Source organism: Triturus cristatus, chromosome 3_1 (genome assembly GCF_964204655.1).
Source record: "Triturus cristatus chromosome 3_1, aTriCri1.1, whole genome shotgun sequence".
NCBI classification, from domain to species: domain Eukaryota; kingdom Metazoa; phylum Chordata; class Amphibia; order Caudata; family Salamandridae; genus Triturus; species Triturus cristatus.
The window spans coordinates 500,973,085-500,986,645 of NC_140583.1; the positions used below are offsets into that span (position 1 = coordinate 500,973,085).

Genomic DNA, 13,561 nt, shown 5'->3' on the forward strand with positions numbered 1-13,561 from the left:
ACAGTCCAGCCCGAACTGCCAAGCCAGGTTCTCCCTGGACTGGAAACAAGCATCCTAGGACCGGTTTCGGGGTTTCACCCCTCTTCAGCCAGGATAGTTTGATTCCAGTGGCATGGAGAGCACGGGACTCACGTCTGAGCATACCCGTCCCACTCGGGGTGACAAATGCAAAAACAACAATTGATGGACAGAATGCAGAACAATGTCATACATTCACCCCAGTACAAAGATCTGGGCCTAAATCCATCGTTTTTTTGCTCACCATGCCATTCCAGTTTGAACCCAGCCATATGCAAATCAGTCTTGACCCTGTGCCTCATGGGAACAGTCCAGCCCGAACTGCCAAGCCAGGTTCTCCCTGGACTGGAAACAAGCATCCTAGGACCGGTTTCAGGGTTTCACCCCTCTTCAGCCAGGATAGCTTGATTCCAGTGGCATGGAGAGCACGGGACTCACGTCTGAGCATACCCGTCCCACTCGGGATGACAAATGCAAAAACAACAATTGATGGACAGAATGCAGAACAATGTCATACATTCACCCCAGTACAAAGATCTGGGCCTAAATCCATCGTTTTTTTTGCTCACCATGCAATTCCAGTTTGAACCCAGCCATATGCAAATCAGTCTTGACCCTGTGCCTCATGGGAACAGTCCAGCCCGAACTGCCAAGCCAGGTTCTCCCTGGACTGGAAACAAGCATCCTAGGACCGGTTTCGGGGTTTCAACCCTCTTCAGCCAGGATAGCTTGATTCCAGTGGCATGGAGAGCACGGGACTCACGTCTGAGCATACCCGTCCCACTCGGGGTGACAATTGCAAAAACAACAATTGATGGACAGAATGCAGGACAATGTCATACATTCACCCCAGTACAAAGATCTGGGCCTAAATCCATCGTTTTTTTGCTCACCATGCCATTCCAGTTTGAACCCAGCCATATGCAAATCAGTCTTGACCCTGTGCCTCATGGGAACAGTCCAGCCCGAACTGCCAAGCCAGGTTCTCCCTGGACTGGAAACAAGCATCCTAGGACCGGTTTCGGGGTTTCACCCCTCTTCAGCCAGGATAGCTTGATTCCAGTGGCATGGAGAGCTTGAGACTCACGTCTGAGCATACCCGTTCAACTCGGGGTGACAAATGCAAAAACAACAGTTGATGGACAGAATGCAGAACAATGTCATACATTCACCCCAGTACAAAGATCTGGGCCTAAATCCATCGTTTTTTTGCTCACCATGCCATTCCAGTTTGAACCCAGCCATATGCAAATCAGTCTTGACCCTGTGCCTCATGGGAACAGTCCAGCCCGAACTGCCAAGCCAGGTTCTCCCTGGACTGGAAACAAGCATCCTAGGACCGGTTTCGGGGTTTCAACCCTCTTCAGCCAGGATAGCTTGATTCCAGTGGCATGGAGAGCACGGGACTCACGTCTGAGCATACCCGTCCCACTCGGGGTGACAATTGCAAAAACAACAATTGATGGACAGAATGCAGGACAATGTCATACATTCACCCCAGTACAAAGATCTGGGCCTAAATCCATCGTTTTTTTGCTCACCATGCCATTCCAGTTTGAACCCAGCCATATGCAAATCAGTCTTGACCCTGTGCCTCATGGGAACAGTCCAGCCCGAACTGCCAAGCCAGGTTCTCCCTGGACTGGAAACAAGCATCCTAGGACCGGTTTCGGGGTTTCACCCCTCTTCAGCCAGGATAGCTTGATTCCAGTGGCATGGAGAGCACGGGACTCACGTCTGAGCATACCCGTCCAACTCGGGGTGACAAATGCAAAAACAACAATTGGGGTACATGTTAAGTTCTTGTGGCGTGTTGAAATTCGTAGTCTGAAAAGGAGCAAGTGTGCCAAATACACCTCAAACTCCAAACCTTTGCTGCTGTTTTCTCACAGATCACAGCAAGTATTGAAGTGGAGTGGGGAGTGAGCAGGACCCCTGAATGATCTGACGAACTCGCGCACACACTACATTCAGAATCCTCTTTCCGGCTCCCTCACTGAAGCATCTAGTTCCCTATGTGTGCCTGTCACTCTGTTGTCATTTTAGCACAGAAGGGAGCATGAGCGAATGGCTTCTGTGCATCAGTGACAAATGTAATACATTCTCATTGAGTCACATTAAGTATGCGTTTTAAAACATTTCATTATAGTGACTGTTACTCAACAAATCAATGTGGTGATAGAAATTCAGTTTGTTTTTTAAATTGGAGCCTTTTTAAGAACAAAACCCTCGCAGCACTAAGAACCTTGAGCCTGTGGTCCAGCGATGATGATTACATTTTAAACACATTGTCTGAGGCTAAAATACCTGAATCATAATCCTAGTTTCTCCATTTGACAAAACCTTATGCTTCTGGTAGACTCAAGTCATTTGCTCATGGTCCAGTGCCCTTAATGGTCCAGATAGATTAGCAGCATTCCAAAACCAGACGAGCCTCCAGTATTATGCACAGTTATAAATTATGTTTCAGGTTGGGAGAGGTATGCACACTGTCCAAACCGGAACCACAATACTAGTCAGGGTAAGTGTAGTACATACTAAAGGTTTACCTGTGCTCACCCTCTGATAGCTTGGCACAGAGCAGTCAGTCTAAACTAAAGAATGTGTACACACACACATATGCACACGCACACACACACACACGTACACACACACACAAACCCACACCCAAAGTAAAAGAAGGCCAAAACAACAATAATCTAACATACACAAGTCAAGATATGAATTTTGAAAGATTAAATCAAAATGCAGTGCTTAGAAATCAATTGATCCAATTGGGGCTATCTGGTCATGATTGACCGTGGCATTTTCAAAAGTTCAGTCTAACCGCGATAGGGTATGGGCCGGATACGAGAGTCACGCAGAACCACTGACAGTAACTAGGATGATTTGAAGCTCGGTGACGATGCATCGTTTTCAAACCCGGGAAAGGACGTTGATGTCAAGAACGCTGTGCGTCGGGCCGAGATGTCACTGTCGAACTGCTGGGCAAACAGGTGATGCGTTGGCCCGAAGCCACGCAGGGCCAGGAATGTGTCAGAGTCGAGAACGGTGTGCTGCAGATGTCGCCGATGCGGTGTCCGAGACTCACGCAGCAGGTCGTTGTTGCGTTATAAGTCGAGGATGTTGCTTTGCGCAGTTGACAAGCGGTGTCCACAGCTTTGGTGCAGGCAGCAGCGATGCGTCAATATCGCAGGGAAATGCACCGGTTTCAATCGACGTTTGGGTGTCGATGGGATGGTTTATTTGGTGGCAGCACCAAACACTTGCTGCCGGGGCCCAGGACTAGATTTGGCCCAACTTGGCAAAGCAGGACTCACAGCAGAGGAGCCCAGGTGCTGGTAGCAAGATGCAGGTGAAGTCTTTGATATCCCTGAGACTTCAAAAACAGGAGGGAAGCCCAACAAGCCCTTGGAGAACCTTTAGAGATGCAGGATGTCGAGAGTCAAATCCAGTCCTCTCAATCCCAGGCAAGGCAGCAGGCCAACACAGCAAAGCAAACCGCAAAGTGGCAGTCCCTCCTGGTAGTATCAAACAACAAACCTCCCCCTATTCAATTTTTAATAGGTGGTACATCCAAAAATCATTAAAAGACCTCTTTATGCCACAGAGAATATTTTCATTTTAGTTTATTTAGTGAAAACAATGATATAGAAAGACAATGCTGTAAGAAGTATATTCAATTTAGACAATTGCAAGAGTAACTATTTATAAATATCAAACGAGCCAACCCTACGGAAAGCATCAATGGACAATACGGAAAATTACACCTCACAAAACATATCTAAACAAAACATATATACCACCAGTACATAAATGGGGAAGAAAGAAAAAACAGGGGTACATCAAATATACAATGGTTACAAAAAATACATTAAAGTTAGGATAACACACACGAAACTACAAAAAGCAAAGGAGATCCTGCATTTCAATTGATTGACAAACAAGGCGCAGACGCACGTTTCAGAAAGGACCTAAGGTCCAACAAGTCCTTCGTCAGGGCGCAGAAGGTAAAGATCATTAAATGGTCACAAATCCAATCCAAGATCTCTTTAGATTAATTTACATACAAGCTGCGAGGTGAGCGGGCTCCTTGGTAACACAGTATATGACCGTCTATAATCTACTATTTACATGCCAGGCCACTCAACGCCAACACAAGGAGGAGGGTCAAAATAGAGGAAGCGTTACCTCGAAGTGTAGGCCCAATGTGGGGTAGTATATATGTTTCTGAGAGTCAGTAACCTGTAGTGCTGGCTGCGAACAAGATAATACGTGAATGATCCTGGACTTAGGGTCTGGACGTGCCTTGATAGGAATATACTTTTTGAGCGTGCCACGCTATGTCCACAACTGCTTCATATTAAGGCATAAACAAGATATCGTGGACCCAATCAGGAAATGGAAGCTAGTAAGTATGAATAGAGTCCTGCGTAAAAGTTCCCCCGGTCCGTAGGGAGGTCCAGTCCCTCCTGGTAGCACAACAGCTCTACTTCTTCGTAGGATGTCCTCATTTCAGAAGTGTTCCGAGTATATGGTGTCAGAGGTCCAGTACTTATACAAATTTTAGCCTTTAAAGTAGGGAGACTTCAAAGAAAGGTCTTTATAGTGCACAAGACCCTGCCCTTTTCTGCCCTGGCTCCAGACACAGTATAGGGCGGTATGCAACTCTTTGTGTGGAGACAGGCACAGCCCTATTCAGGTGAAAGTGTCATCTCCTCCCTCTCACTCTAGCTCAGGAAGACTCATCATCCTAATGATGGGCCATCAGGATATGCAGGGCGCATCTCAGCTAGCTTTATGTGCTTACTTTCTCGAGGGAATGCACAAAGCCCAGGGGGTCATTCAACCCAGACGTATATTCCAGAGACAGGCTGAGGAACAGAATGGTTAAAGTAAGAAAATGCCAACTTTATTAAAGTTGCATTTTCCGACCTGCAAACTTACACTTGCTATCTTTTCCCAATAGGAAGTTACACTTCCTAAGTGTTACAAGGTAGCGCCAATGCTAATGTATGGGAGAGATAGGCCTTGCTGTAGTCAAAAACGAATATAGCAGTCTTTCACTACCAGGTCATGTAAAACTCAAAATTACATGTCCTACCTTTTGAATACACTGCACCCTGCCCATGAGGCTAATTAGGGCCTACTTTGGGGGTGACATATGCAATAAAAGTGAAGGTTTGGGCCTGGCAAGTAATCGAACTTGCCAGGTCAAAATGGCAGTTTAGAACTGCACACACAGGCTCTGCAGTGGTAGGTCTAAGACAGGTTTTTAAGAATTACTCATGTGGGTGGCACAATAAGTGCTGCCGGCCCATCACTAGCATCTGATTTACAGGCCCAGGTCACCTGTAGTGCACTGTACTAGGGACTTATCAGTAAACCAGATATGCATATCATGGAGAAACCAAATGCCATTCAATTTTAGACATAGAGCACATGCACATTTAGCACTGGTCAGCAGTGAAAAAGTGCACAGAGTCCTGGAGTCAGCAAAAATGAAGCCAGCACACAGTCAAAACAGGAGGTCAGAAGGCAAAAAGTCAGAGGAAATCACACCACAAAATGCCAGGTCTAACATGCACTATGTAAAAAGCAGTGGTGGCACTCACACTGAGATGCAGACTTCCGCCTCGATACACAATCTAGAGCCATGGTGAATCATTCTGTCAGCTGAAATATCTAAATGCCACACTGTCATAGCATGAGAAAACAACACCATGGTAGTCTACATCCTGGTCAATTTGTGCCTTGTCTGCACTAACACCCTATTTGCGCCCTAAATGTAAATTACTTCTAAAGACTTCAAAAAGACCAATAATGCTAAAAGATACCTAATTTTCAGACTAGGAAAAAAAGAACATACCATAGTCCACCAAAGAAGTCATCACTGGTTCCCAAGGCGGGCAGAATCTAATCCAGTACAATAATCCTCACATACAAATGCTTATCATTGTCTGCACTGCAGAACCTCCATGATGAACTCGAACCATACAACCCAACCCACCTCACTTCTACAACTTACTGGTGACTCCAGATGCAAGAAGAGGCAAAAGTACCCTAATAGCACCCCATCTCGTGAGCAACCACACCTTGGATATTGACAAGCACTCCACCATCATGCCACTCAGAGTCAAATCAAAACACGTCTCTTCAAACACTGAGTTATGGGTCAGAGAGCAATCTTCAGTGACCAAAATAAATAGTAAATTAGTAGAAGCTCCCACCCACAAAATGCCCGATTATGAAAACCCTATTGCCACCTTTGAAGCTGCATCATAGAATTAACATTCCTCACCAGTACCGTGGCAAGAGTTCAAAGGGCTCTTAATAGACCAAGGACAAGGCCCCTCCATGACATCGTGGGGTAGAGAAAAGCAGCTATAATTGGGGAGCAGTGGGTCTCTCAGTCTTAAGGTCTGGTATCATTGCACCTCCTGCACTATTGATAGCTATGCCCTTGTTCCTCATTGTCTCTGTCTTCACAGGGCCAAGAGGGAATGCCCTCCCCACTAGCACAAATGACCTACCTATGAAATGTTTGATTATGTAAATGCAATGTGTGCTATGTTAAGGCCAAGGGAAGTCATTGTGACCTTGATTCCCTTATCACCTGATGATGTAAATGTTGGTGATATTTGACGGCCATAAAGGCTCATTGTAACCAATAAGCAATTGAGTTCCCACAAAACAGTAAACATAATCCCTGGAAAGACGTGCCAACAAATCCGGAAACCCTCATCTCAATGATCCCACTGTGTGAATCTTTGTCACTGTTAAAAATGCATTGATTTGTCTTTTATTTTATTTATCCAAGTGTTATCATTTTCTCAGCCATCTTCCTTGCTTAAGTTCAGAACCCTATGGTAGTGGCTGCCAATGTCAAGTGTAAAGCATGAAGAGTTTTTGCACCTCTCCTGTGTGGCAAGACTCGGCCAGCGATGGAGCAGACAACTCAACTTCTGCTCAGTCTGGCTCCTGTTGAGGAAGCTTTGCCTTTTATAGCTAGGAGGTCAGCAGGTATATGACATCTGTGAATAATGTGAATTATACACCCACTGACCCAGAGAAGCCTCTTCTTTAATGCTTTTTGGCTAATTAAAGTGCCTCACTTTAACCAGTGACATTGTATGGCATATGCAAAGTGGGATCTTGCCCAGGGCCCCCCTCCTTTAAAGGGCCTTCGGCTTGCGGGCATCTCCCTATCAACTTGAGCCTCAAGTGACCTGCTCCCATTCTGATCTGTTCAGCTCAACTATTGTATAAACAGACTTTTTTCAATTGTTTTGTTTTTTTGGGAGGCTGTGGGGGCCGAGGTTTATTTCGGAGGCTTTGCGGAGGTTTGTTGTTTTTTTCTTTTTTAATACTAACCACCAAATATTTTTTTTATTAAACACAAGCAATCCTGGAAAGCAGTTGTTGTAAAGTGGGTTATTAGTAGTGGTAAATATGCATCTACCACTGGCAATAAGGCCTCTAACATGGTCTAGAGCTCGGTATAAGGGTCAATAAATTATTCCCATGCTCAAGCCTTGCTAGCTTGCTGCGAGCAGGCAGGCTTAATTTAGGAGACAGGTATGTAAAGCATTTAAAAACACCAATTTAGTAAAAATCTAATATCAATTTATAAAAATAGGAAATATTTTTATCTTTAGAATAACAGCAAAATGACAAACATCCACTGAAGGGAACTGGTGATATGAATTTTTAAACATTTAGCACTATATAGCACTTAGAAACCAATAGAGCCACATTGGGATACTTGGTTGCACTTGACCGGGACGAAATTTAGATTTTTCACAGCCTGCTGGCAGAAAATCTGGATTTTATTAAGAACACAGTGGCTAATATTATGCAGATCTACTTTATTGCACAGCTCACAGCAGCAAAAATGAAGAGATCTAGAACTTCAAAACATTCTATCGTAGTATATAGTCCATGTGCAGGTAGTCTTCTTCCTTCTTTGTGCAGCGAACAAGATAATTTTTAACAATTAATCTTGAAAACTCCAGTGAAGTCGTCCATAAATTCTTTTAAATAATTAATCTGTAAGAGAAAAAACAACATCCACCTTAGTTAAATTCCCAGAGTGGGAATGGAGGGATAATTTTAGCCTTCGTGTCCTTAATAAAATCCAGATTCTCTGCTTAGTAGGCTGTGAAAAATCGAAATTTTATGACATGACACGGAGGCCAACATTATGTAAGTTTAAAGTGTGTTCAACACATTATCAACAACATTTGTTACTGGTTTAAAATAACAGCTTTTGAAAATACATTCATTTGACCAGTCCGCAGCCCTAAGGATGTCTTGCAGGCCACCACCCAGAATAAAAGCTTTGAAAGCTGAGGCCCCTCTAAGAGAGTGTGCACCAAAAATGGAAATATCAATTCAAGCCTCTTTCATAACATCCTTAACCCATCTTGCTAAGGTGGGAGAGGAAACCGCTTTAAGGGGAGTCCTATGAGATATTAATAGTTGCTCAGCAAGTCCTCTTAACCTTAAGGTTCTTCTTTCATACTCCAACAAACACTTCACTACACACCAGCTTTCATTCTGTGGAAAAAATGGGTAGAAAACAGAAGTTGACATTGTATTAGTTCTTTTTTTAAGAAGAAACAAACTCCCTCAGGTTGGTAAGCCCTAAAGTGATATGTAATGCTTTAACATGTGACGTTCGTCTGAAGGAGACAAGACACAATAAAACAGTGAGCTTATAGGATAGTTTCTTTAGTGAGTGTGTAGTATTCTCTCCTCAATTAATAATTACTCTAAGAACATCCCTCACGTCCTATAAAACAGAATATTTGGGCAAAGGTGGATTTAAAACACATATACTTCTCATTAGTTTTTTAGTTAACAGGTTTTGACCTACCAAGGTACCGTCTACCAAGCAGTGCCCTGCTGCAATGGCCGATCTGTAGACATTAACAGTTCTATATGCCAGGCCTGATGCAAAAATTTCAGATAAGAAGTTGATAACTTGAACTAGATCAGCTGAAATGGGATTGTAGTTCCGGCGAAGGCACCAACAAACCCATTTACGCCAAGCCAATCTATAAGCTTTCCTTGTGCCAGGAACCCAGGATTCTGATATGAGTCTGAAAGCGCTCTCCGAAAGTCCTGGGAGCTGCCACTGTCTCCTGAAATCCTCCATGCCATCAGTGACAAAAGGCCCTGAAGTACAAGGGGGTGACATTCTCCCTGAGGACCTGAGATTATTTCCTCAAAGGTAGTTACAAGGATTGGAAAATCTACATTCATTTCCATCAGGATTGAAATCCATGCCTGGGATCTCCAGAGGGGAGTTATTACTACTACTATTTCCTTGTTGCTCCGAACTTGTAGTAGAGGTCGTGAGAGCATGGCAAAAGGAGGGAAGGCATAGGGACTTAAACCATGCCAATTCTGAAGGAATGCATCTACCCTAAAGGCCTGTCGGTCCTTTCTACAGCTGAAAAATGTGGGTATTGGGTGTTGACTCTGTCTGCAAACAGATCTATTCCTAAGGGTCCCCATGTTGACTGAATGGTCAAAAAAACTTCCCTGTCTAGTTTCCAGTTTCTTGAATCTATGAAAATCCTGGAGAACTAGTCTGCTACCCCATTCTTCATATGCCAAATATGTTCGGCGATCACTGAGATGCCCTTGCTGAGGCAATGTGTCCAAAATGTCTTGGCTAGATCTGAGAGTCCCTTGGAATGAGGGCCCCCCATCTTGTTCACGTAGCTCACCGCAGATACGTTGTCCATGCAAAGCATGACTGAGCACTTCATCCAACCCTTGGTAAAGCTCCGGATTGGAAAGGATCCTGCCAGTCATTCCAGGCAGTTGATATGTAACTCCTTCTCTTGAACAGTCTAGAGTCCCCCTGTCGATGAGTCGCCACATGTGGCAACCCATCCCTCTAAGCTCGCATCTGAGTCTAATATTATGTCTGGTTCCTCCCCAAAAAGAGAGAGAGAGAGACCTGGATGATGGAAAGAAGGAGCCCACGCAGTAAGAAAAAGTGATAGGCAACAATGGAAAGATTTATAGTATTCCAATATTAGTGTGTGGGTGGGGGGGGCAACCACCCAATCGACCACCAACTCAATCAATCAAACATGCTCAAACAGGCACACATCATAGAGAGAAAATATAAGTGTACTTATCTTGTAAGCAGCAGCAACAAAGAAAGAAGAAGACCAGATGCACATGGACTATATACTATGATAGAATGTTTTGAAGTTCTAGATCTCTTCATTGTTGCTGCTGTGAGCTGCGCAATAAAGGAGATTTGCATAATGTTGGCCTCCGTGTCAAGCCCTAAAATCAAAGTTTCAGGCTGACCCCGATTGAGCCCTGCTTGGATACCCCTTGCGGTAGACCTCAGTCAAAATTTTACCTTCTGACTAAGAAACATTTCTGGAGCTCTTCACCAGTTCCAATTCGGTGAGGGTTCCCTGGCTTGCTTTTGAGGGAGCTTCCGGTCAAACTCTGGAAGTCAGACCTCCAGAGCTTTTCAGCAGGACGAACCAGCAGGTCAGGTCAGCTCGCGGTTGAAAGTGGCTAGCTTGGCTCTTCAGGATGAGTCGGTCTGCTTATGGAGCATTTTTCCAAAGTTCCTCCAAACTTCTGAAACTTTTTCCTGAAGTTACTCTTGAGGGTCCTAAGTGTCCAAAACACAATCCAAGGGTCTGGAATCTCCAGGATATCTTTGAAAGGTTGGGACCACAATTTATACAATAAACCTGGACAAAACCCTTACAAATCCACTGGACACACTCCAGGCCTCGGGTTCTTGGTAGTGATGGTCCAGGTGAGATCTGTTAGCCTGTAGCTTGCAGGGAGTCCACCCTTTATTCCTCCTCAAGCAGGGTACATCCAAATGGCTGTAGTTCCAGATAGTACAGCAGGCGCGGTCAGTCAGAATGCAGGGCCTGAAGGTGCAAAACAAGTTTCCAGCTTGGCAAGTCTTCTTCTTTTAGTTTCAAGCAGCAGATCTGAAAGGCTCTGCTCCTCTCACATATTTATTCAGTGTTCTCTGGTGTCACGCAAGAGAGCACTCCAGTCCAATGAGGTGCAGGGCAACACCCCAGAGCTTGACCACTTGCTCCAAAGTGTGGCATAATCTTCTTCCAGGAAGCACCATTCCTCCAAAATTCAGTATGGCTGAAATCTCAGCAGAGGAGCAAGAACTAGTTAAACCAACCTCCAATAAGGCTCATTTCTATAACTTTCCTCTCCTTACCATCTGCAAATTCCTACCTTAAGCCTTCACCCTGGCTGGGTCAGAGTAGATGGCCTGACCTTCCCTGCCTGTCCTATCCACCTTAGAAGGTTCATGCTTAACAACCCCCCTCCTGCACTGGCATTCCTGTGTAGCAGAGCTCACTCTACCAGGTAGCTTACCCTGGAAGAGCCACTTATCACTTCATCAAAGCAGCCTGGCTAATCCTGTTAACTCTGACCACTCAGGGAAGAGGGCAGGAAGGATGAATGTTGGCTTACAGATAAGAACGTCTTATAACTTATTTTCTGTATACTTTAGGATAAATTCAACTATGGCATATTGTTGAATTTCTCAATACCACTCTCCTAAGTCCTTCAATGGTATTTTATTTAATTCCTAGTGATAGTTGTGCATTCATAAACTTTTGCAATGTTATCCTATGGGCCTAGGCATCTACAATGGGGAAACTGCAATGTGCAATTTCTCCATCATCAGGGCATATAAAACAAACATCTTCTCTAAGTGCCCTGCTTATAGTTACATGACCCCCTGTGACACCTAGCAGAGACTTTAGGGGTCCTTAATATGCAAAAATAGTGTATATCCTCACTCCACAGTGCTCCTAGCACCAACATCGATTTTGGGAGGCAGTTTACTACAAAGGGGAAAGTGAAATGTGTAATTTCTCTGTCCCCAGGGCATATGAAACATCTTTAATAAGGACCGTCCTTAAAATGACATGACCCACCCCCTCTCCCCCACCCCTGGGGCACCCAAGGGAGACCCTGGGGGGTACCTAAAATGCCAAAATGTAGTAGTTTATTACTTTTTAAGTACCCCTACTACCAAAGTCAAGTTTTGAGACAATTTACATTTAAAAACAGTGCTGCAACACAGGGCTGTGTTAAAAATGAACTCAGCCTCTCAGCAGTGCTGACATGCAAGTGCAAAACAGGCTGCTGGCCTCTAACTGTCATGCCTTATTATAGATAAGGGATTTACTTAAAGGTAGGTTTAATCCCCCTACCCTATTATCTACTAGGGATTTATAGGGTAGGTCATGCAAATCATAGGGGTACCCTAACCCATAGTGTACCCTAATGCAAGTGTGTGTTTTCACTGGGTGTTTTCAACATAGCACTGGCTCTGGGCCTGCTCAGAGCAGAGCCCAGGGAACTCTGAGTCAGAAAACCAGCATCCAGGGGACTCCAATGGGACAAAATGTGGGGAGACACTGCAAACAGGTCCTGATTTCCAACAGCAGTGTAACACAACATTTATTAATAACCTGTTATATATTGCTGCATGGCATTTCGCCATTCACGCAGGCTGTGAATATCAGATGTTAGAGTCCGTTCAATGGTGTTAAATTTACTGACCTCAGAAGGATGAAAACGGAGTTTGCCTTGCTGTGATTCAAAGACGTGACCTTCAGATCAATGCAAATACCATCAACATGCATTAACTCACTGAGCATCTGAACGGCTACAAATAGTATCTATGATAAAATCATTATGCTATTCCAGAAATAATTAAACAAATGGCTATTCCTTGGCAACTTTTAATCCCTTGTATAACACTCTTTTAAACTATATGTAAGCAAGTGACGTACAAGTAAAATCAATGCAAAGAAACATGTGGAAGTACTGCTTCTAAATTTTATTTTTCGTAGGATACTAAATCACCATTAATAGCAGTTATCAGTTGTGAGAATGATATTACCGAATTATGGTATTCCCTCAAAAAAGGACATTCTCTAAATGAAAATCTCAATGTTGTAAATAGGGCCCCAAAATACGTCTTTGCCCAAGGTTTTCAAAACCCTTAAGATGTGACTGACTTAATCAAGTCACAACTGGGCATTAAATGCATCTCAGTCAAGCAAACCTTGGAAGTTCTTGCATCTCCAGTGAAGGAAAATACAAATTCAGCTCGTCTTCTTGGAGTCCATAAAACTTGGGTCTGCAAATGTTATACCCTTGCTTTACCCTTAACTCTCTATATTATAATATTTACCAGTCCCTCAAACACAACAACCACATAGCAAGCATTGGCAAAGGAAATAGGTCTGACATTAGACACCAGACTTTTGGCAATTCTATTTTTTTTGTCATGGTTTTTGCAAAGCGCGTTATTTTTCTGGAAGCTGCCAGGCCCTTGCCAACTCTAAAAAAATATATATATATATTTTTGGGTTTCGAAAACGTACTCATTACCATAATACGGCCTGAGGCTGAAGTGAACGACTTTGTGTGTGGCTTGCTCTTTGTGAAAGGGCACATGCCTTAATTCATAGTGAAATAAGTCACTGGCTGAAGTGGACTG

General features: G+C 43.9%; 1 protein-coding gene across 3 annotated transcripts in view; it reads left to right on the plus strand.

The window, feature by feature from the left end:
* FES (FES proto-oncogene, tyrosine kinase) overlaps nt 1-13,561 on the plus strand; it is a 580,113-nt gene that overhangs the window by 504,934 nt on the left and 61,618 nt on the right. The gene's annotated exons all lie outside the window — the stretch shown is intronic.